We start from the raw sequence: 20605 nt of genomic DNA on the forward strand, positions 1-20605 counted from the left end.
CAAAAGTCTAGATTAGTGGGTCATTACAACCGCCACTAGAAATCGGCGAGCACGGCTGGCGGCCTGCGAGGGCCTCGGGGACCAGCTATGGATGATGATGACTTAGCTGGTCCTTATGATGTGTGATAGTCTAACTTATGCATCTAGCTAGGGTGATTATCTATGGCCATATTCTTCTTACGATTTGGTGTTGGCGTGGCCATCTGGGGATCATTTGTCTTCACGCGATGGGAGAAGTAGGTCGACTCTGGCAGGTCCTGTCTCTTCTTAAGTATTGGGGGAGTGGCCTCGCCACTCCTCACGATGGCTAGTGGTGACTGTTGTGTCCTGACATTTTGTCTTGACATCTCTTCACTTCGCGAGCTCCCATGTGGAAGTTTCGAATTTCAGGCATAACATTTTCCCTCCAAGTCAGGCTCCATATTGGTGTGGGGCTGAATTTTGTAGGCAAGGGGCGACTCGGTTGTTGTAGTCTGCCACTTCGTCGTCTCTTGGCTCGTTGTGGCTTCGGCTCCTTTGGTTGGGGAGTTGGAAAGCGAGACAAGGTAGAGTTGAAAGTCTACGTCTGAGTTTCCCATCCATCGCCAATAGCAAGTCCTCTCCACATGCCATCTAATTTAGGCTCCTTGTGCTGAGGAAGCCAACAGACAGAAAAGTTGAAGTCAAAACCTATGGGGCGGTCACTGACTTCTTATATTGCAGGGAGGAGATCCTCTAGTCATAGCAGAGTGGCGTTTTACTTTTCGAGTGACTTGGCTTCAGGTGGGGTGCGACCTTTACTAGTGTCCTGTGCATGGCCAAGTGGTATTGGTGAGTTCCTCAAGAAGCGGGTACTCTTCAATCTTGCCATTCCCTCAGCCTGGCGACTGCACTGAGAACGTGTTGAGGCGACGTCCTGGCTATGAAGCCACTCAAGAAACCACTTCTTCTGGCATCATGCTCAGACCTGATTGGTCTTCGTGCTGGCCAGCATGTCATTTCCCCAAATTTGCTAGGCACTTATTGCTCTTCATGGAGGGATTTGGCTTTTCCTCCAACTTCGCTTTCCAACTCATGCCCGTATTCCAACCATTTTCTTTGGGAGGGATTGCATGGGTTGTGTAGTGCTTACCATAGAGAGGGTACAAGAGATTTTCTGAGTGGATCATTTTTCTGGTGGTGAATGGTTGTTCCATATTTATAGGCATTGGATCCTTGAGCACTGTAGACCCGTACTGCCATTACTATGTGAAATTTGGTGGTTGATGAGTGCCTTGATGCCTGTGACTAGTGACAGGATAACTGCTCAATCTGTACCCTCTTGGTATGACTCTGGTCAGAGAATTTGATTCTCATACCTTTTTAATGTAGATGAGTGTATTTTTGTTGTCGAGGTGCAAACGGAGACCGACGATGGGGGATCAAGTGACACCTATAGGAGTCCATGTGTTGCCTCCTTGTTGGTGCCATTCATAGTTTTTTTCTATTTTTAAGAGTCATCTTGAACATTGAGCATTTCCTTTCCCGTCAAATGTGAGTGGGTCCCTCCTTAGCAATCCCTCCACTAGTGGTTGCCGGGAGCCACCTAGGCACTCCTATTTTATAAGGTGGCTACGGGGGGTCTTGTATCCTTACTTATTTCATTCTTTAGTTCTAGATAAGTAAGACAACCTTCTCCTCCTCTTCCTCCTTCTCGTGGAGCAACTTGGTTGTTGGAGTATCGAGATCAACCACAAGACAACTGGACCTATAAAGTTGGTAATTTGCCCACTCCATTGAGGACTCACTCAAGTATTTTTCCAATCTCCCTCTCGCCACAAGCTAGCCACCCCCTTGGGTTCTTCTCCACCATTGGGCTCGCGCCTCTCACCATTGGGTCACCTCCCACAAGTGTTCTCTTTGTCTTGGTAAGCTTCTTTGTCCATCAACTTCCCACATTATAAGACATTTATTTGATTCTTAATGAACGCTTGTGTTCTTGAATGATTTCTCTATTTCTAGCTTGACCCATGCAATTAGTGGTAGAAATTTATAGGGCTAGGTAGATATAGGAAAGATCTTGGCAAAATTCCTTCACTTAGGTTACCTATATGTGCCTTGAGGTTCCTTGAGGCATTTTTATGGGGCATGTGGCCGACCATGGGCGCCGATCGAGCAATGGGTCCGCTTAGCGAGGACTAGTGAGCACCACGGGTCGTCGTTATAGAGTATGCAATACATGTTAATGTTATCTGATTATTTGTATGATTGTTTGGGTTTTCTTGATGAGCCTCAGCTCACGGGCGCTTCGTGGTGTAGGTAAGGGCAAAGGAAAGTCGGACTAGCCATGAGTTGTAGAGTTGTAGGGGCGGCATGTACATACTCAACGTGCTCGACAGCCACAATCGAGATATTTTTGGGAAAAGGAGTCTTTAGTTGAAAATTTGCTGCGTAGGTCGGCTAAGCCTGTAATTCCTGGTAAACTTGTCTATTATTTAGAAACTTTTGGATCCCTTCTAATTAGTCAAACCATTTAATGAAAACTTCAACTTTTTGACCAAATCTTTTAATACTAAACTATTGTGTAACCTTAAGCACACTTTTAAGCCCAAATGACTCACTTAACTATTTAGGGCGTTACAACTTTGTATCAGAGCGGCCAAGGTTTATTAGTTCCTAAAGATTGGTTGGGCATGTACACTCGTCGCTAAAGATAAGCTCGACTCAGGGTTTGGTAACTAAATATATGATTATATGCTTAATTATTTAAATGAATTATATATGCCTTATCTTCATGCTTGGCTAGGGAGCATGAGCTATACTGATAGGGCCTGGCCTTTGACTACTAGGTGAATATGAGAACGTATGCTTGTAGGATTTTTGATGCATGTGAGATGTCAAATAGCATGATGCTTGTGAGTGTTGCTTGTTTGCTCTATTGTGAATCATTGAGCAATTGTGGAATGTGTTATCATTGCCTGATGAGCCGAGTCGTTGATTGAAATTATACTTGGAGAGTTGGGCGATCAAACAGCTAGTTGGTGCTAAAATCTAGGCTAGAGATGATAACAAAGGTCAGGACCCTTCGCCAACTTCTGAGAATTGGCAGCAGATGTTTGCTGAAATGCAAGCCAAACTGTAGAGACAGGAAGAAGAAATTCATTAGTTGAGACAACAACAGGTTCCACCAGGGAATACTGCGCCAGTAATACCACCTGCTACCCTAGTAGAAGTTATACAGCAGCAACCAGAAGCACCAAACAGATGGAAACCATTATATGAGCGGTTTAGGAAGCACCACCATCCTACATTTGATGGAGGGCCAGACTCACTGCGAGATGAGTAGTGGATGAGTATAACAACCTCCATCCAGGAATTTATGAGGGTGGTAGGTAATGAGAGGGTGGCCTGCGCCACATGTAATGCCATGACTAACTCTAAGACCTCGGGCCATTAAAACTATTAAGCATAATTACTACTTTGGGTTACATGCATAAAATAATAGAACTTTATTATAAAAATCTAAAATACAGAATCTCATTGTTATTTACATAAAAATATAGAGAAAACATAACCTTTAATTGATTGTTCAAAAACTATATGCGGAAAAACAAATACATAAATTAAAATAAACTTCATCCTCGGTCTTTTCCATCAGTCCATCCATTCAGTCCTCTCCCAATACACATGCCAAAGCTGTCATGAATCCATCGCGCCTTTCAAACTTATTTTCCTGCACCATCTAAAATAAAAGGAATGAGCCTAATGCCCAGCAAGGAAAATCTACTAAAACATATCATAAAACAAAAGACTAAAAACATATATCATAAAAACGTTAATCATAAAAACATAGGACTACAATATTAATGGCCATTAACTCATTATCGTAGCATGTGATAAAACCATCTAGGTCCTCTGTCTACTAATTGAGGTAGGTTAGATCACAAAATAGTATATGATAAACCATCTAGGTCCTCTTGCTACTATTCGAGGTAGGTTTAATCATAACTCTAATCTACGATAATGATAAAAATCTTGCGATTTATTTGCTATCTAAGAAACTATATTTCCCAAGTGACTACAACATATAAATATACATATACATCTCTATAGCATATAAACATAACATAGCATATAATCATATCATAACACATACAATCTAACATATTTTCCTCACCAAAAACTGGGATATTGGAGACAAGAATGGGATTGGAAAAATGATAAAACCAAACAGTAAGAATCATAAGTTTCTAAAGAAAGAAAGATGAAAAGAAGATCTAAACCATCAAGATAGAAACTTACCGAAAACCTTAAGTTTCTAGAAACTCAAACACCTAACCAAAATCCATAATAACAAGTTAGGATCTAAAAGAAAATAAACGAAAATAAAAGAACTATAATGAACTAAATCTGAGGATAAGAATACCTTGGATGGACCAGGACTTTAATATACACCTCAATACTGAAATGTCACTCTATCTTACTTCCCAATTGTTTTGAAAAGCTTAGATTGAAAAGCTTTTAATCCCAAAACCCTAGTGTTTTCTCTCTAGAATAAACTTAGTAGCTTAGAGGCTCTGAAGAATGCTTGAATGACGAGTGAAATGGCTGAGTGCTAGGTCCTATTTATAGAGTCCAAGGAGTGAAACTAACCCATTTTAAAAAGAATAAATAAATGAATAATAGTTGAATAAATTTTAATTTCTGTTCAACAGATACCTAGAACTCGGTCAAAACGTTCACGAACAAATCTAAGTTGTTGAGGGCTATTTCTAATTCAATTCCAAGAAATTTCGAAAATAAATAAGGGCAGTCGATATATCGCCCCCTATAGGTGATATTACGCCTATCCCTATATCCTGAGCCTTCGTGGTTTTGTTTGTTCGAAGTCAATGTGATTTCCATATCAACCTTAGGCGATATATCAGCCGCTATAGTTGTGATATATCGGCATACACTGATATATCAAACATGTTTTTGCACACTTTCAGCACACTTGAAGTTTTTTTTAAACAACTTTGAATAGGTAAAACGAAATCCTAACAGCTACTGGAAGGTTCTAGAGCTTCTACATCTATCCTTTGTTAATTTATTCATCTAAAATCCTTAAATCCTTAATAAACATGCATGTGACAAGTGTCACGTTCTTAATTATTCTATCTAAACCTTAGGTTATAATAAATATCATTTCTAGGACCAGCTATATTAGTCAAACGTTATGTTAAAATAAATATTTCTAAACTATAGGTTAAACTTATAAAATCCATAACTATTTCTATGAGTTTACAACTAAATCCCGACTTGAACCAATAACCACGAAAACTAGAATACTAAGCTACTACTACTACTAAGTAAAATTCTGAGACACTACACCACGTACATGTTTCGGGAGGATGCACGTATCTGGTGGGAGGTTGTATCTCAGACCAAGAATATCTCTGGAATGAGATGGGATGAGTTTCAAGATTTGTTCATTGAGAAATATTACAATAACGCAGTTGGAGCTGTGAAGAAAGATGAGTTCACCAGACTGATTCAGGGCAACATGATTGTGACTGAGTTTTCTTTGAAGTTTGATAGGTTGGCCAAGTTTGCTTCTGACTTGGTGCCAACTGATGTTGTCATGAGAGACAGGTTTGTTCGGGGATTATACCCCATGATAGCACGTGATGTTAGGTTCACCTCAGTGCCTAGAGTTACTTCATATGCTCAGGTAGTTGAGAAGGCCCTTACTGTTGAGGGTGTAGATGATAGGATTTGGAGTGAGAGCGCCACGAGATGTGATGCTAGGAGGATGGTACCTCCATTTACTAGGTCTCGTAGAGGCGAAGGCCCTAGTGACCAGAAGAGGAAGACCCCTAGTACTTCTACTACTCTTGGTCTTGATAGGAGGGGACGAGTACTCAGGGTGGCTGCCAGGGAGGCAATGAGGCTTGGAGTTATCCAGTATGCACCAAGTGCAGGAGACACCATGTGGGAGAATGGTTCTCTAAGGCATGCTTCCTTTGCAGCGTAGTGGGAAATTTTCAGGGGGATTGCCCACAACTAAAGAGAGAGGAACAGAAGAAAGGTGATAGTTTGATGCTAGCCTGAGTGTTTACACTAACCCAGTTAGAGGCTGAGGCTAAGGATAGTCCCTTGGTAGTGACAGGTCAAATTTCTAGTGCTTGCTCTACTTACACTGTATTGATTGATTCTGGCGCTAAAAATTCATTTGTTTCTAGTAGAGTGGTTGATAGATTGTGTAGGCCTTGTGATTTCTATGTTGCGGGGTTTGGGACATTGTTGCCTACGGGGAACTAGTAGTTTCTAGGAGATGGATTAGATCCTTACCCGTATAAGTGGAAAGTAGAGAGTTGTGAGTAGACCTGATTGAGCTAGCTGTGGAGGATTTTGATATGATTCTGGGCATGGATTGGTTAGCCAAATATGGGGAAACCATAGATTGTAAAAGGAGGATGGTGTAATGCCCTACTACCTTAAACTGTTACCATGTGATTTATAAATTTGCCATTAGCTCGCTAATCAAGGTTTTAGGTTGAAAAATGTGATTAAATCGAAATAAAGACTCATTTGATGAACATTAGTTATAAAGATTTGGACATTCATTTAAACTCATAAAAGTTATACATTGGGATCCCTGAATATTGTTTCAAAAATGTATTACAATTCAAAAGTTACAATATTGTCGACCTAAGCGACAAAACCAACCATTTATAGTAAATTCCTCAAAACAACCTCGGTCGTGGCAGCCAGGTAGGTGGAACATGTACACGCCGCTCCACACTCTCCAACTCATGGTTGGTCGACCTTTCCCTTGCCCTTACCTGCACCATAGAGCACCCGTGAGCTGAGACCCAACAAGAAAGCTCAACAGATAGCATATCCCAATTCAATCTAATAATATACAACTTAAGCAGATTGCAAATTAAACATATAGCGGCCTATGCCGTCCCAGGTGTTTTACTTGGCATTGAGTTCACGGTCTTCACTGAGCAGGTGAGTACAGTACCCTTAGAGGTGCTCGCCCTAGTAGCTTGCATTCAGCATGCCTTTGTTGTTCCCAACCTTTGCTAATGTCAGCCTTTGCCATTCTCGGCCATCGACGTTCTCGGCCATTGGTGTTCTCGGCCATTGCCGATCTCGATCTTTGTCATTCTCGACCTTCTCCATTCATTCACAATCATACAAACATTACACAACAAGTCATAAACATTGACATAAAGCATTCAACACAGATAACCGAGCCATGCCATGCTCTATGGGCACAAACTGTTTTCTTACCTGTGTCCCGAGCTAAATAATTTATGTGATCCTGAGCATGATCCCCTAAATTGAGCCTTGACGTAAAAACCTGGTCACAATGCATCAGTAAATAGATATCCATCAAACCCTAACCAATTAAGAACTTCAGATTAATATTCTAGCATCTGGGATCTCAAATTCTACTAAACCGGGCTGTAGAATTCTTCCTGATCCCTTAAATATGGGTTCCTAAGCTTAGAACCATAAATTGTCCATAATCCTCTAATTGCGCCGTGGCACCCCCAATTAAAGCCACGACACCCCCAATTAGAACCGTAGCGCCCAAAAAATTAGAGCAGCGACCCTTTCCAAGTCAGAGAGCCTAGCCTGAATTTTCCTGGACACGCCCCTCGGTGCACCTTGCCCAGGGACGCGACACTAAGGCTATTCAGGGGAACCCCAAAACCTCCTGAGTTCATGTGGGCCGTGGTGCTCAAAAATGGCGCCGCGACCCGACCCCTCGAACCCAGAATTTTCCCAACATTTCATATTTCTAAACTCCCAAAAATTTTCCAAACGTGCTCCAAAGCCAGAATTGAGCCCCAAAACACTTTCACTATACTCAAAGCAGTACATAAACTCAAAAAACTGAACCAAAACCTCATTACAACTTAAATTCAATCACTCGAGTTCAAAAACCCCAAAACACTAAAAACCCAGAGAAATTCATAAAAAAAAACTTGCTCTAAACCTTACCTCTATGTTGATTTCGACCCTGAGCTAATTCCCCAACACTTTTAGCTTCAAATTCCCAACAATCTTAACATTGATTTCAGAAATTTCAGCGATTTTCCCTTAGAGTTCCAAAACCTCACCAAAGGGAGTGAGAGAGAGGGAAACATAAGATAGAGAAGGCTGAGAGATTTACTTGGTTTCAGGTTATTTCTCGGAGCTACCTAAGCCTATTCCTTAGCATTAAAAGGAACATTTTACCCATATGCTAACTTTAGGCACTTAAATGCCACCGAGGGAAAACCCATCATTCGCCTCACCCCGTTAATTCCTCGAGTGCTCCTATAAATCCCCATCTAATCCCACCAGGGGATACCCTATAAGAGCCACAACTTTCTAGAGTTGATAGAAGGCGGGGGTTGTAGGGCTCGCCCTAAGGGTATAAAGGTGATGGACCTCACTCATGGAAGGTCCTCTAAAGTGCACTTGTTTGTATAGTACGTATAAATAACTGAGCACCACCCAAGAGTTGGAGGACAGTTGGAGGGGCGCCAGCTCAAAATAGTTGAGTACCTTGACAAAAAAAGGGTGAAGCGGCAAAACTCCACCGGATTTGATTATTCAGTCGCTGAAGGCAACGAGCCCTTTGGGCGACTTAGATGCACGGTCCTCGCGCTTTGGAATTATGAACTTGATGTCCGGCTATAGTTTGTGGGCCTTCAGCATGTTGGCATGCTTAACACAGATAAGAGTGGACATGATAGCCTCTTTTTCATAATTGTCAGAAGTTCTCCTCAGCATGTCAGGTACCTAGACAGAGACGGGAAATTTGTGAGCGACTGACTTCCTCAATCCCCTAGAAGGTCCTCTATGTGTCTTACGTCTACCCGCACTCTGCTTGACCCTATGACGTGCGACTTGGGGCAGGTGAAGTGTGGGGAAAATCATAGAAAAAAACTCAGGTTCAAGGGGTTCACAATCAGCACCCCCACGGACATGACCCCCATAGCTTTAGGATTTGTCACCACAGAAAGAAAAAGGTTAAGGTGGCTGGTTTTCTTCTAGACAGGCGATTTCGGCTATATAGTCCTGAAGGGTTGATTTCAGTTGGGAGACATACGTGTCATGCCATGGGGAGAAACCTAAACCCTCGCCACTAGTAACAGATTCGAGTTCATTCTCAAGGCCACGCGCCTTCTGCCTAAGGTAGGACAACATCTGTAGGTAGAACATTCGTACACCCCCATGGTTAGGGGGTTTGCAAACATCGGCATCAGAGTTGGAGGATGACAACTCAATAAATTCAATACTAGATGGACCTTCAGAACATCGCCTAGACACCATGGGCCATCTAAGACTCGATGGCGTATATGCATGAAGACAACCCTATATCTACAACATAAGTATAAGGGGTATCAGAAAAGGACCCATGCATATGTGCTTGATGGGCCGTGAAAGAAAAAAAAACCTCTAAGGAACAGGTACATTTCAACTAGTGACCCTACCCTCATATAAAAGATAAAGGAAATATGCGTATCATTGGAGGAAGATGGTATACCTGGGTGTGTATGCGTGGATCCATAGATGTGCGAGGACAGACTTTTGGATGCGTAAAGAAGGGCAGAGCAACAAGCGAGAGCGGATCCTTAGCAGTGAGAGAACGCCTAGCACCATAGTAATGCAAACTTGGTATGAGAGGAAATAAGAAAAAAAATAATGAATGAATAAATGAAAAAGGGCGAAAATCACCTCAAAAATGCCTATGCGGAGATTAGAACCTTGGAACTCCTAGATATAGATTAAAGGAAATACCACTAAGCTAAATAGGTGTTGGTGTGAAGAAATGGGTTCAAGTATTGGGGTATTTATAAGGAAAGTAAAGGTTTTCTAGCCATTGGATCAAATTTGGATGGATGGTGGAGATTAAGAGACTTGGCAACCTTAGGATCCGCACTTAGAAATGGTTGGCCCTCATTCCATCTTAAGGACACACTTGGATCACCACCAAGGTCCATTTCGTGTTTCCTCATTTACTACAAGATATCATTCAAAAGGTGAGCCTTCCACGCCCCTTCAAGGAAAAAGAAGCATGAACGCCATACATATCATACGAAGAGCATATGAAAGAGTCTACAAACACACTTAAAAGAATGCTCATAGACTTGCGTGAATATGGGACAATCGTTAAAGAAGCAAGACACTCGAGAAGAGGGACTCGCATAGTGCCTCGTAGAGTTTGAGGGCCTGGCATAGAGAGGCACCATCCACCTGCAGGCACAAGGGTGCGCATCTCCTTCGGCCAAGGGCCTCGCATAGCGAAGCTCGATCCTCATGTGCACCTCCTTCGAGCTCCTCATGCAAAGGTACCTATGCGTGCCACCTCCCTCGGACATATCCAAGGGCCTCGCATAATGAGGCCCAATCCTCATGCGCGGGTGCTCAAGTAAGTATCTCCTCCAGACTCCTCGAGCGAAGATACTTAGGCAGGCTCATAGGTGTGCAACCTCCATCAGACTCGGCCAAGGGCCTCGCATTGCGAGGCCCAATCATGATGCGCGGGTGTGAGGCCTAGCGAGACCTTTGTTCCTTCACACGGCATGTGGGCACGGGGATGTACTTCCCATCTAGGTGTGTTAAGTCTCACATAATGAGACCTTCATGCCTTCGAGACCTCGTCATGTGTAGAGATGGTCTAGTGAGGCTCTCAACTCCTCGGTGGCATAGGCACGGGTGCCTTGCATCTCGGCACAAGGACCGTGAGCTTCATTGGTGTGCACTTGCACGACCCTCCGGCGTACCCCTAGGCCTTGCATAACGAGACCCTTGATGATACCATAATCTCGCGAGGCGCCTGTATCTATGAGACGCCCTTGGGCGAGGTGCCTGTATGCACGAGACGCCCTTCGCGCGAAGCACCTATATGCGCGAGGGAAAATGCCTTGGGGCCAAGATATGCCCCTGATGTGAGAAGGAACGCCTAAGCCTCCCGAGCTTGATGTCACAAGCTTAGCCCAAGGGTTCCCAACAAATACCTCAATACGGGGAATAAGAGGGTTTCATTGAGGACACCCGGGCTATCCCATGGAGAATCCATAAGTTCCCAAACACTTAGCCAAATATAACGAAACTTGGAGAAAAGGTGTGTCTTGGACAAGTGAGAACAATAATTAGGTGCAAGGTACATGTACGAGTACGAGGTGTATGACTCTCAGGAGGATAGAGGCATGACCTTGACATCCGTATCGGACACGTAGTGGTGGTACGAACTCGTACAAAGAGTGGAGGCACTACCTGAGCACCTGTGACCACGTACTAGGGCCGACACTACGACCTTCTACACCACTACTTCCTACACCATTACTCTGGCAATGTACCTATGTACGTTCTTGTCCCCTGGGACCACCATGTATTAGGGGCCATTAGAGCCGAGCTATAAATAGACCTCCATCGTTCAGAGTAAGGGGTTGGAAAAAATCATTGTAGAGGGAGATAGTAAAGCAATAAATGAGATTTTCCTCCATTGCTGTTCTACATGTTTCTTTCTTAATTTCTTCCTTGGTTCAATCCACACATCTTTTGTAACAAGCTTTGAGTTTTCCATCCATATATCTTTGATGAGTTTCTGCCATCAACAGATTCCTAGCAAGCATAATAGATACCGCCAGGGATGTGGTAGTTGGATCGGCATAGACCACATTGGTCTATGAGGTTTTGGATGTATTCCCAGAGGACCTACTGGGGTTACCGCCCCATTGAGAGAATGGTTTTGTTATAGAGGTGGCACCAGGGATAGAACCAGTATCCAGAGAACCGTACAGAATGGCTCCAGCAGAGTTAAAGGAGTTGAAGGTACAATTACAAGAGTTATTGGATTTAGGATTCATTAGACCTAGCTTCTCACTAATGGGTGCGCCAGTGTTGTTTATTAAGAAAACATATGGGAAATTAAGGATGTGCATCGATTATAGGGAATTAAACAAGCTGACTATCAAGAACAAGTACTCGCTGCCAAAGATTGATGACCTGTTTGACCAGTTGTAGGGTAGGATAGTATTCGTAAAGATCAATCTTCGATTTGGTTATCACCAGCTGAGGATCAAAGATGAGGATATTTTGAAGACATACTTTCGCACAAGGTAGGGACATTATGAATTTTTGGTCATGTCGTTTGGGCTGACCAATGCCCTAGCAGATTTTATGGATATGATGAACAAGGTGTTCAAGGACTATCCTATCCTACTCTCAGATAGAGGTAGAACACGAGCAACATCTCTTATTGGTACTTTAGAGGTTAAGGGAGCACATGTTGTATGCCAAGTTCAAGAAGTGTGAGTTCTAGTTACCTCATGTGACCTTCTTCGATCACATTGTTAGCAAAGATGGAATTAAAGTTGATCCAGCTAAGATTGAGGCAGTGAGAGATTGGCCAAGGCCCAGAAGTGCCTTAAAGATTAGAAGTTTCCTTGGATTGGTGGGATACTAGCGATGCTTTTTAGAAGGGTTCTTAAGGATTGTTATGCCACTGACAGAGTATACACGCAAGAATAAGAAGTTTGTATGGTCAAATAGATATGAGTCTTCCATCAGATCAGGAGAAGTTTGTGGTATACTGTGATGCTTTGAGCAAGGGGTTAGGTTGTGTTCTTATGTAGGCAGGGAAGGTGATCGCTTATGAATCACAACAGTTGAAAGAATATGAACACTAATACTGTACTCACGATTTGGAGTTAGTAGCGATTGTATTTGCATTGAAAGTGTTGCGACGCTATTTGTATGGAGAAAAGTGTGAGATATGTTGGGGTTTTATGCCCTAATTAAAACCCAAATTCTTTGTAATCTCATTTTATTATCAATAAAAGAATAGAAATCATTTTTTGACTTGGTCAATCACTTTGCTCACATGTTTTATTTTCATGATTATTTGTTTAATATAAACTTCTATTAAATCCCGAGCATATAGCTAATCTTATTTATAGTGACGTAATCACAGTGGAATATAAATATGATTATATGTTCAAAATAAGTTAGTCCTAAGATTAGTCAGTGCACCGGATTTACACTGACTTGCCAATCTACGATATGATCTACTTACACATTACAGTGTTATGTTCTTTCCAGAACATTAGCAAAGTAGATAAGATCGGATGTATTTGTTACATCGGACAGGACCGATATTGACAGTTGATAAGATAAGTAAACATACCGTTATTATCTATTCTAGTCATATCATATAGTTGACCATAGGTGAATTCAATCTCAATTCTGAGTGGTTAGTATTCTAACTGGTTGTATTATTTGAGTTCTTTGACTTGTTCATTACCAGCTTACCCTACGGACTAGCCCATACTTACATCTTGGGAACTCGGTAGTATAATTGAGTGGGAGTGTTAATCATAGATATGAACATCTATAGCTTCTGATGAAGAAGTGAAACGATGGTTTCCTTTTAGTTTGGTTCAAGGTGTTAAATGATAGAGATCTCATTTCAGTAATAAAATTAGTTTACTGAAATATCATTTACAAGTAACTAAGTGTTTTAAGGATAAAATACAATGAGGGGTAAAACGGTATTTTAGTCCTATCTCATTGTAGACCGTCTATAGAGGATTGAGTGACAATTATGGTTGTAACAATGGATAATTAATAGCGTATCTATATTTTTTATAGAGCGTTCTATGAATTCAAGAGTGCAATTCCAAGTCTATAGTGGAGTCACGAGGAATTAATAAGTTAGTAAATTTATTTGTTAGATTTATGATAACTTATTGGAGCTTGATTTCATAGGCCCATGGTCCCCATTGTACCTTGGATAAAATCATCTAGATAGTCTCAATTAATTGATTTAATCATCAATTAGAATTATCAAAGTTGACCAGGTCAATTTTGGATAGTTTCACAGAGTTGTGTAATTTTGAAAAGAAAAGAGAAATTATGGCAGATTTATTAATTAAGATAAATTGGTATCTAAATTAATAAATAAATTTAAATCAAGGTTCAAATTATAAATAATTAATTTGATAAAGGATTTAAATAATTATTTAATTAATTAAATCAATAGAAAATAATACAGGCCTTGATTTTAAGTCCAATGGGCTTATAATCAAATGGGAAATTTCACGGGCCTATAGCCCATGATAATTTCGACCTAGGGCTTTAAAATGGCTGTTATTTTATTGATTTTTTTAATTAAATTAAATGGCCTAATTGAGTCTATAAAAGGAGTGCTTAGAGAGAAGATTTTAAAAAAGAGACAACAGATAAGTCACAAGTCAGATTTTCTGATAGTTTTATATTCTCTCTAAACACAAGTCCTTTTCTAAGCCACTTTGTTATTTTCTCTTCTTCTCTCTCTATATATCTCATGTTTTGAGAATTGCCCACACTAGTCTAGGTGGTTCTAAGGATACATTGGAAGATCGTGAAGAAAATAGAAGATCGGTTCAGTTTCTTGATAATACTCTGCGACAGAGAGGATACAAGAGTTAGAGAAACTGAAGGAATGACTCTTTAATTCCGCTGCGTATACTGTAAGTATTCTATTATTTGTTTCTCTTTAAATTCAGATTTAGGAACATGACTTAGTGTAACGCCCCGGATTCCCTAATGTTGTTTAACGGCTGGATTTGTAGGCCGGGAGGGCCATAATTGCTTAATTTTGCCATCTAACGTGTTTATTTATGTTTATGAGAATTATATTATAATATAATGTTAATTGTATGCATGTCGGTGATATATGTTGAGACCACATTATGATGTGGGTTTGCTCGAGCTGTTCGACATGAGACGATCGTAGATTATTGATTAGCGGTTTGGTCACAACAGGTTTAAGTGTCGGGACTTGGTTTGAGTCACGGGGTGATTTTGATGATTAGAGCGTTACCTAGAGATAAAGGGTAACGGGATGTGAATTATTGGTGTTTATGATTTTTGAGAATAGCGGGAATTAGAGAGCGTTAATTATGATTAACGAGTTAGGAGGAAAGTACCAAAAATGCCCTTGGGAGTCTTTAGAAACCATTAATTGACCTAGGGGTAAAATGGTCATTTCACCCCTAGGATAGATATAACCTTATTTAGCTGAAAAAGGTGATGGAAAAACAGAGTATCTTTGAGAGTTCTCCCGTACCTTCTTCTCCTCACTGTTCTTTGTGGTTTCTGAACCAATTTTGAGGATTCAAGCTTAGGAAGCAAGCCTTGGGAGTTTGGGAGTGTGTTCCATCATTGAAGAGCTTCATAAGCCAAGCTTTGGGTAAGTTTCTAACCATAGTTTCTCTGGTTTGCTCTGTTTTAGTTTTGTGTTGCAGCTGAAATGTTTAGGGTGAATTCATGGATTTTGTTGGGAGTTTTGGCTAGGGTTTCCATGCTTGTTGTAATGACCCACTAATCTAGACTATTTGGACCATCAACGAAACTATACATAAACTTACATTTTTACGAAAATACCATAATTTATTATAAACTTGTAGAAACAAAGGTTACTTTCATAAAAATAAGTAGGATATGGGTACCCATTGTCTTTAAAACAAAAATAACTTAAAGTAAAAAGAGTTACATAGAAAATGCAGAAAATACATCTAAAACCATAAAAAAACATAAACAAGACTACATCCTCGAATCGAATAACGCTCGGCCCCTTGACTCCATTCACCATCGATACACATCCTCTAAGCGTCCACGAGTCTTACCGCCTCTTAAAGCTATTTTCCTGCACATAAAACAGAAAGGAATGAGCCTAATGCCCAGCAAGGAAAATCTAACACATAATCATACACATAAATTTCATAATAAACGTAAAGACATATCATAACACTTAATACATACACTTATTATAATGGGCATTATTACTTGGGGTCCCATAGACTAAACAAGCATATGCCCATGGAATTAGTGGGGTCCTACTAGCTAAGTAGGTCATATGCTCATAACCCATTTGGGGTCTTGTTAGCCATATGGGTCATATGCCCAAGCCTACAAACATACATACATATCATAACACATAAAACATATAGATAACATAAGCACATAACATATTGATTCTAGCCTATTTTCCTTACCAAAGTTACCGGGATATGATGGACTGAGTTGGGACTTTTGGAACAATCCTAAAACCATATGAGAAAGAGTGAGTCTTATGAAGAAGAAGAAATGAAAAATGAATAGGAAGACTAAACCATTGAGAAATATGCTTACCACAACTTATGTGCTTAAGAACTTGGATTCCCTAACCAAAATAAGAATGAGGTTAGGGGACTGAGTAGAAGACTAAGAGAAGGGAAACATAACATGAAACAATGAAATAGAGTATCGGGTTTACCTCAAAGTTTTGCAAGACCAATCTAACCACAACCGAAATACTAAAGAACCTCACTTCCCAAAGTGTTTGATAAGCTTATGATGTTTAAGCTTATGATTTCCCAAACCCAGGTGTTTAACTCTCACACTCTCCTAACACTTGCAGCTTCTGAACTTAGAGTAAAAGGTGAATAATGGCTGGGTACTAGGTACTATTTATAGAGTTTGGGAATGAAAGTATCTTGATTTTACTTGAATAAAAATAATGGCTTTTTAGGTGAAAATCATTTGAATAATCATTCAGCAGAGGCTGAAGACTCGTTCAAAAGATGCTGGACTGTTGAAGGAGTTTGAATGGCTGAAAGGAAAAGAATTCAAAAGTGTTTGAAAACATGCTGGTGGAGGCGATATATCGCCCCCTGTAGGCGATATATCGCCTGGGCCAGTATGCCCGAGGCGACCGTGCATCATCTCGTGTTTTCCGTATCTACGTTCTGCGATATATCGCCCCCTATAGCTGCGATATATCGGCACACGCTGAATACTTAAACACGAAATTACACATTTTTAGCTAAGTTTGAATGGAGTAAACAGCCTTGACTAAGCCTTCAACGTATTCAAAGCTGCTGACTGACCCTATATCATTCAAACTTTACCCTTATTTAATTTAATCCTCAAAAATACTTAATCCTTAATTACCATTCATAACATGTGCTTAAAATCCTATTGGTTGATATCTAAACCTTATAGTATAATAATTATAATCCTTAATATCAGTCACATTAATCAAACCTTAGGTTAAACTTAATATTCTTAAACTATAGATTAAACTTAGAAAATCTATAAGTACTACTATGAGTGTCCAAATAATTCCCGGTCTGAACCAAAAATCCACAGTTACAAAGATAATGATATAAATACTATCATGCTATTATCTATCTTAGCTAAGTAAAGTTCTTGGACTCTACAATTCTCCCCTACTAAAAAGAATTTCGTCCTCAAAATTTACTTATCAAATAACTCCGGATACCAGTCTTGCATGTCCTCCTCCAACTCCCACGCTGCCTCGCGTTCATAACTATTGCTCCATAGGACTTTGACTATAGGAAGGCTCTTAGACCGTAACTACTTCATCCCTCTATCTAGGATGCTGACCAGTCGTTCCTCGTAACTTAAGTCTTTCTGGAGCGCTATCGTATTGTACTTGAGGACGTGAGATGGGTCTGACACATATTTGCGTAACATCGAGATGTGGAAGACGTTGTGACTATCGGCTAGTGCTGGCGGTAGGGCTAGTCTATACGCAACTGTTCCCACTTTGTCCAATATCTAAAAGGACCTATGAATCAGGGACTAAGCTTGCCTTTCTTTCCGAACCGCTTGTCACTTTTCATAGGAGATATCTTGATCTCCAACTTGGAATTCCACATCGCGTCGCTTGGTATCCGCATATCTTTTCTGACGGCTTTGAGCAGCCAGCATACGCTGTCTAATAAGTGTTACTGCTTCTTGAGCTTGTATAACAACTTCGGGCCTTAGAAGCTGCCTTTCTCCTACCTCGTCCTAGTGCAACGGTGATCGGTACCTTCGTCCATATAGCAACTCATAAGATGCCATTCTGATCGTTGACTGGTAGCTGTTGTTGTACGAGAACTCGATCAGTGGTAAGTACTTGTTCCACGATCCTCCGAAATCAAGTATACACGCGCGTAGCATATCCTCTAAGATCTGAATCGTACGCTCAGACTGCCCATCTGTCTGAGGATGGAAAGCTGTACTAAGGCTTAACTTAGTACCCATATCTCGCTGTTAGTTTCTCCAAAATCTTGACGTAAATACTGATCCTCTATCTGACACTATCGTCTTGGGGATTCCATGCAATCGTACAATCTCTTGGATGTAGATGTCTGCATATTGGTCGGCCGTATATGAAGTCTTAACAGGCAGAAAATGAGCCGACTTGGTTAGTCTATCTATGACTATCCAAGCGGAATCATGCTGCTTATTCGTCTTTGGCAGACCCGTCACGAAGTCCATGGCTATATCGTCCCACTTCCATTCCGGTATGCTAAGCGGTTGCAATAATCCTGCAGGCCGTTGATGCTCCGCCTTCACTTGCTGGCATACCAGACACTTAGATACATACTCCGCTATGTCCTTCTTCATCCCTGGCCACCAATAGACTGCCTTGATGTCATGAGTCATCTTGGTAGACCCTGGATGAATTGAGTACGGAGTATTGTGCGCTTCTTCTAGGAACGTCTTCTTAATACTTTGATCACTTGGCACGCATATCCAATCCTTATATCTCAATAAGCCTTGGCTAGATATTGAGAATTCGGTATTCTTGCCTTCTCTGACTGCTTCCATATATGCTGCTAGTGATTCATCACGTCTCTGACGATTTCGTATGTCCTCTAGCAGATTGGATTGGATAGACAAGTTAGCCAGCTTGCCTATAACCACTTCTATTCCGGCACTGATAAGCTCCTGCTGTAGCGGCTTTTCTATTCCAGATAAGGCTGCTAAATTCCCATAGCTTTTCCGGCTGAGTGCATCGGCAACTACATTTGCCTTCCCTGGGTGGTATAGGATTTCGCAGTCGTAATCCTTGACTAATTCTATCCACCTGCGCTGCCTCATGTTGAGCTCTTTCTGCGTAAAGAAGTATTTTAAACTCTTGTGGTCCGTATAAATCTCGCACCGTTCTCCGTAAAGATAATGGCGCCAGATTTGCAACGACCACCGCTGCCAACTCCATATCGTGAGTTTGATAGCGTTGTTCATACTCCTTCAACTGACGTGAGGCGTAAGCTATCACCTTGTCGTTTTTGCATCAACACGCATCCCAATCCTAGCTTTGATGCATCGCATTAGACAACGAACTTATCGTCGGGTGTTGGTACACTAAGTACTGGTGTTGAGCAAAGCTTATCTTTAAGCAACTGGAAACTTTCTTCACACTTATCGTTCCAGTTAAACTTTTGTTGCTTCCGGGTCAGGTTGGTGAGTGGAGTGGCTGTCTTAGAAAAGCCCTCTACAAACTTCCTATAATAACCTGCTAGCCCAATGAAGCTTTTTACTTCAGATGCGTTCTTTGGTCTGGGCCAATCCTTCACGGCCTCTACCTTTGATGGATCTACTGCAACTCCGTCTTTCGATATGATGTGCCCGAGGAACGCCACTTGCGAAAGCCAAAATTCGCATTTCTTGAACTTGGCGTAGAGTTGATGCTCCTTCAATCGCGTCAAAATAATCCTCAAATGTTCCTCGTGCTCTACTTCATCGTTGGAGTATACTAAGATATCGTCAATGAATACAACGACAAATTTATCTAAGTAATCCTTGAAGACCCTATTCATTAAGTCCATAAATGCGGCTGGTGCGTTAGTAAGACCAAAAGATATAACCAAGAACTCGTAATGTCCATAACGAATCCTAAAGGCTGTCTTAGGGTCCTAAAGGCTGTCTTAGGAATATCTTCTCCCTTTACCTTGAGCTGATGATACCCGGACCGTAGATCGGTCTTTGAGAATACCGTCGCGCCTCGGAGTTGATCAAACAAATCGTCAATCCGAGGTAGCGGGTACTTGTTCTTAATCGTTACTTTGTTCAGCTCATGATAGTCTATGCACATCCGCATACTTCCGTCCTTCTTCTTCACGAATAGTACCGAAGCTCCCCATGGTGAATGGCTTGGCCTAAGTCTAGGAGTTCTTGTAGCTGCGTCTTTAACTCCTTGAGTTCCATGGGTGCCATCCGGTATGGTGCCTTAGAGATAGGCTCGGTGCCTGGTACTAATTCTATCGTGAATTTTATCTCTCGAGTTGGCGGCAATCCTGGAAAGTCATCGGGAAATACCTCTGGAAATTCTTGTATAACTCGAACATCTCCATCCTTAAGTGGCATCTCCTTTTCCACGTTCGTGATGCTGGCTAAGAACGCTTGACATCCTTTCTCTATCCTTTGTTGAGCTTTGAGAGATGACACTAACGGGGTGCGTAATCCTGAAGCTTGTCCCATGAAGCATCGTCTCTGGCCGTCAGGAGTCTCGAACATCACCTTCTTGCGTTGATCGTTGCGCCATGCCGTGCTAGCCGATCCATGCCTAGTATTACGTCGAAGTCCTTGATCACTAGCTCTATCAGGTCTCCTTCTAGTTCTATGTCCTCAATCTTGATCGGTACGCCTCGTACTATTCGTGATGATAGAACTACTTTGCCCGAAGGCAACTTGGTTACAAACCTAGTTCTAAATCTTTCACTAGGTTTGTCTAGTTTTTCTATCATTCCTAACGAGATATACGAGTATCAAGCGATACTAGAACATATACTATCGAGGATAGGATCTGACCTGTAAATGCTTGTTACTAGCATGG

Source organism: Humulus lupulus, chromosome 1, assembly GCF_963169125.1.
Source record: "Humulus lupulus chromosome 1, drHumLupu1.1, whole genome shotgun sequence".
NCBI lineage: Eukaryota > Viridiplantae > Streptophyta > Magnoliopsida > Rosales > Cannabaceae > Humulus > Humulus lupulus.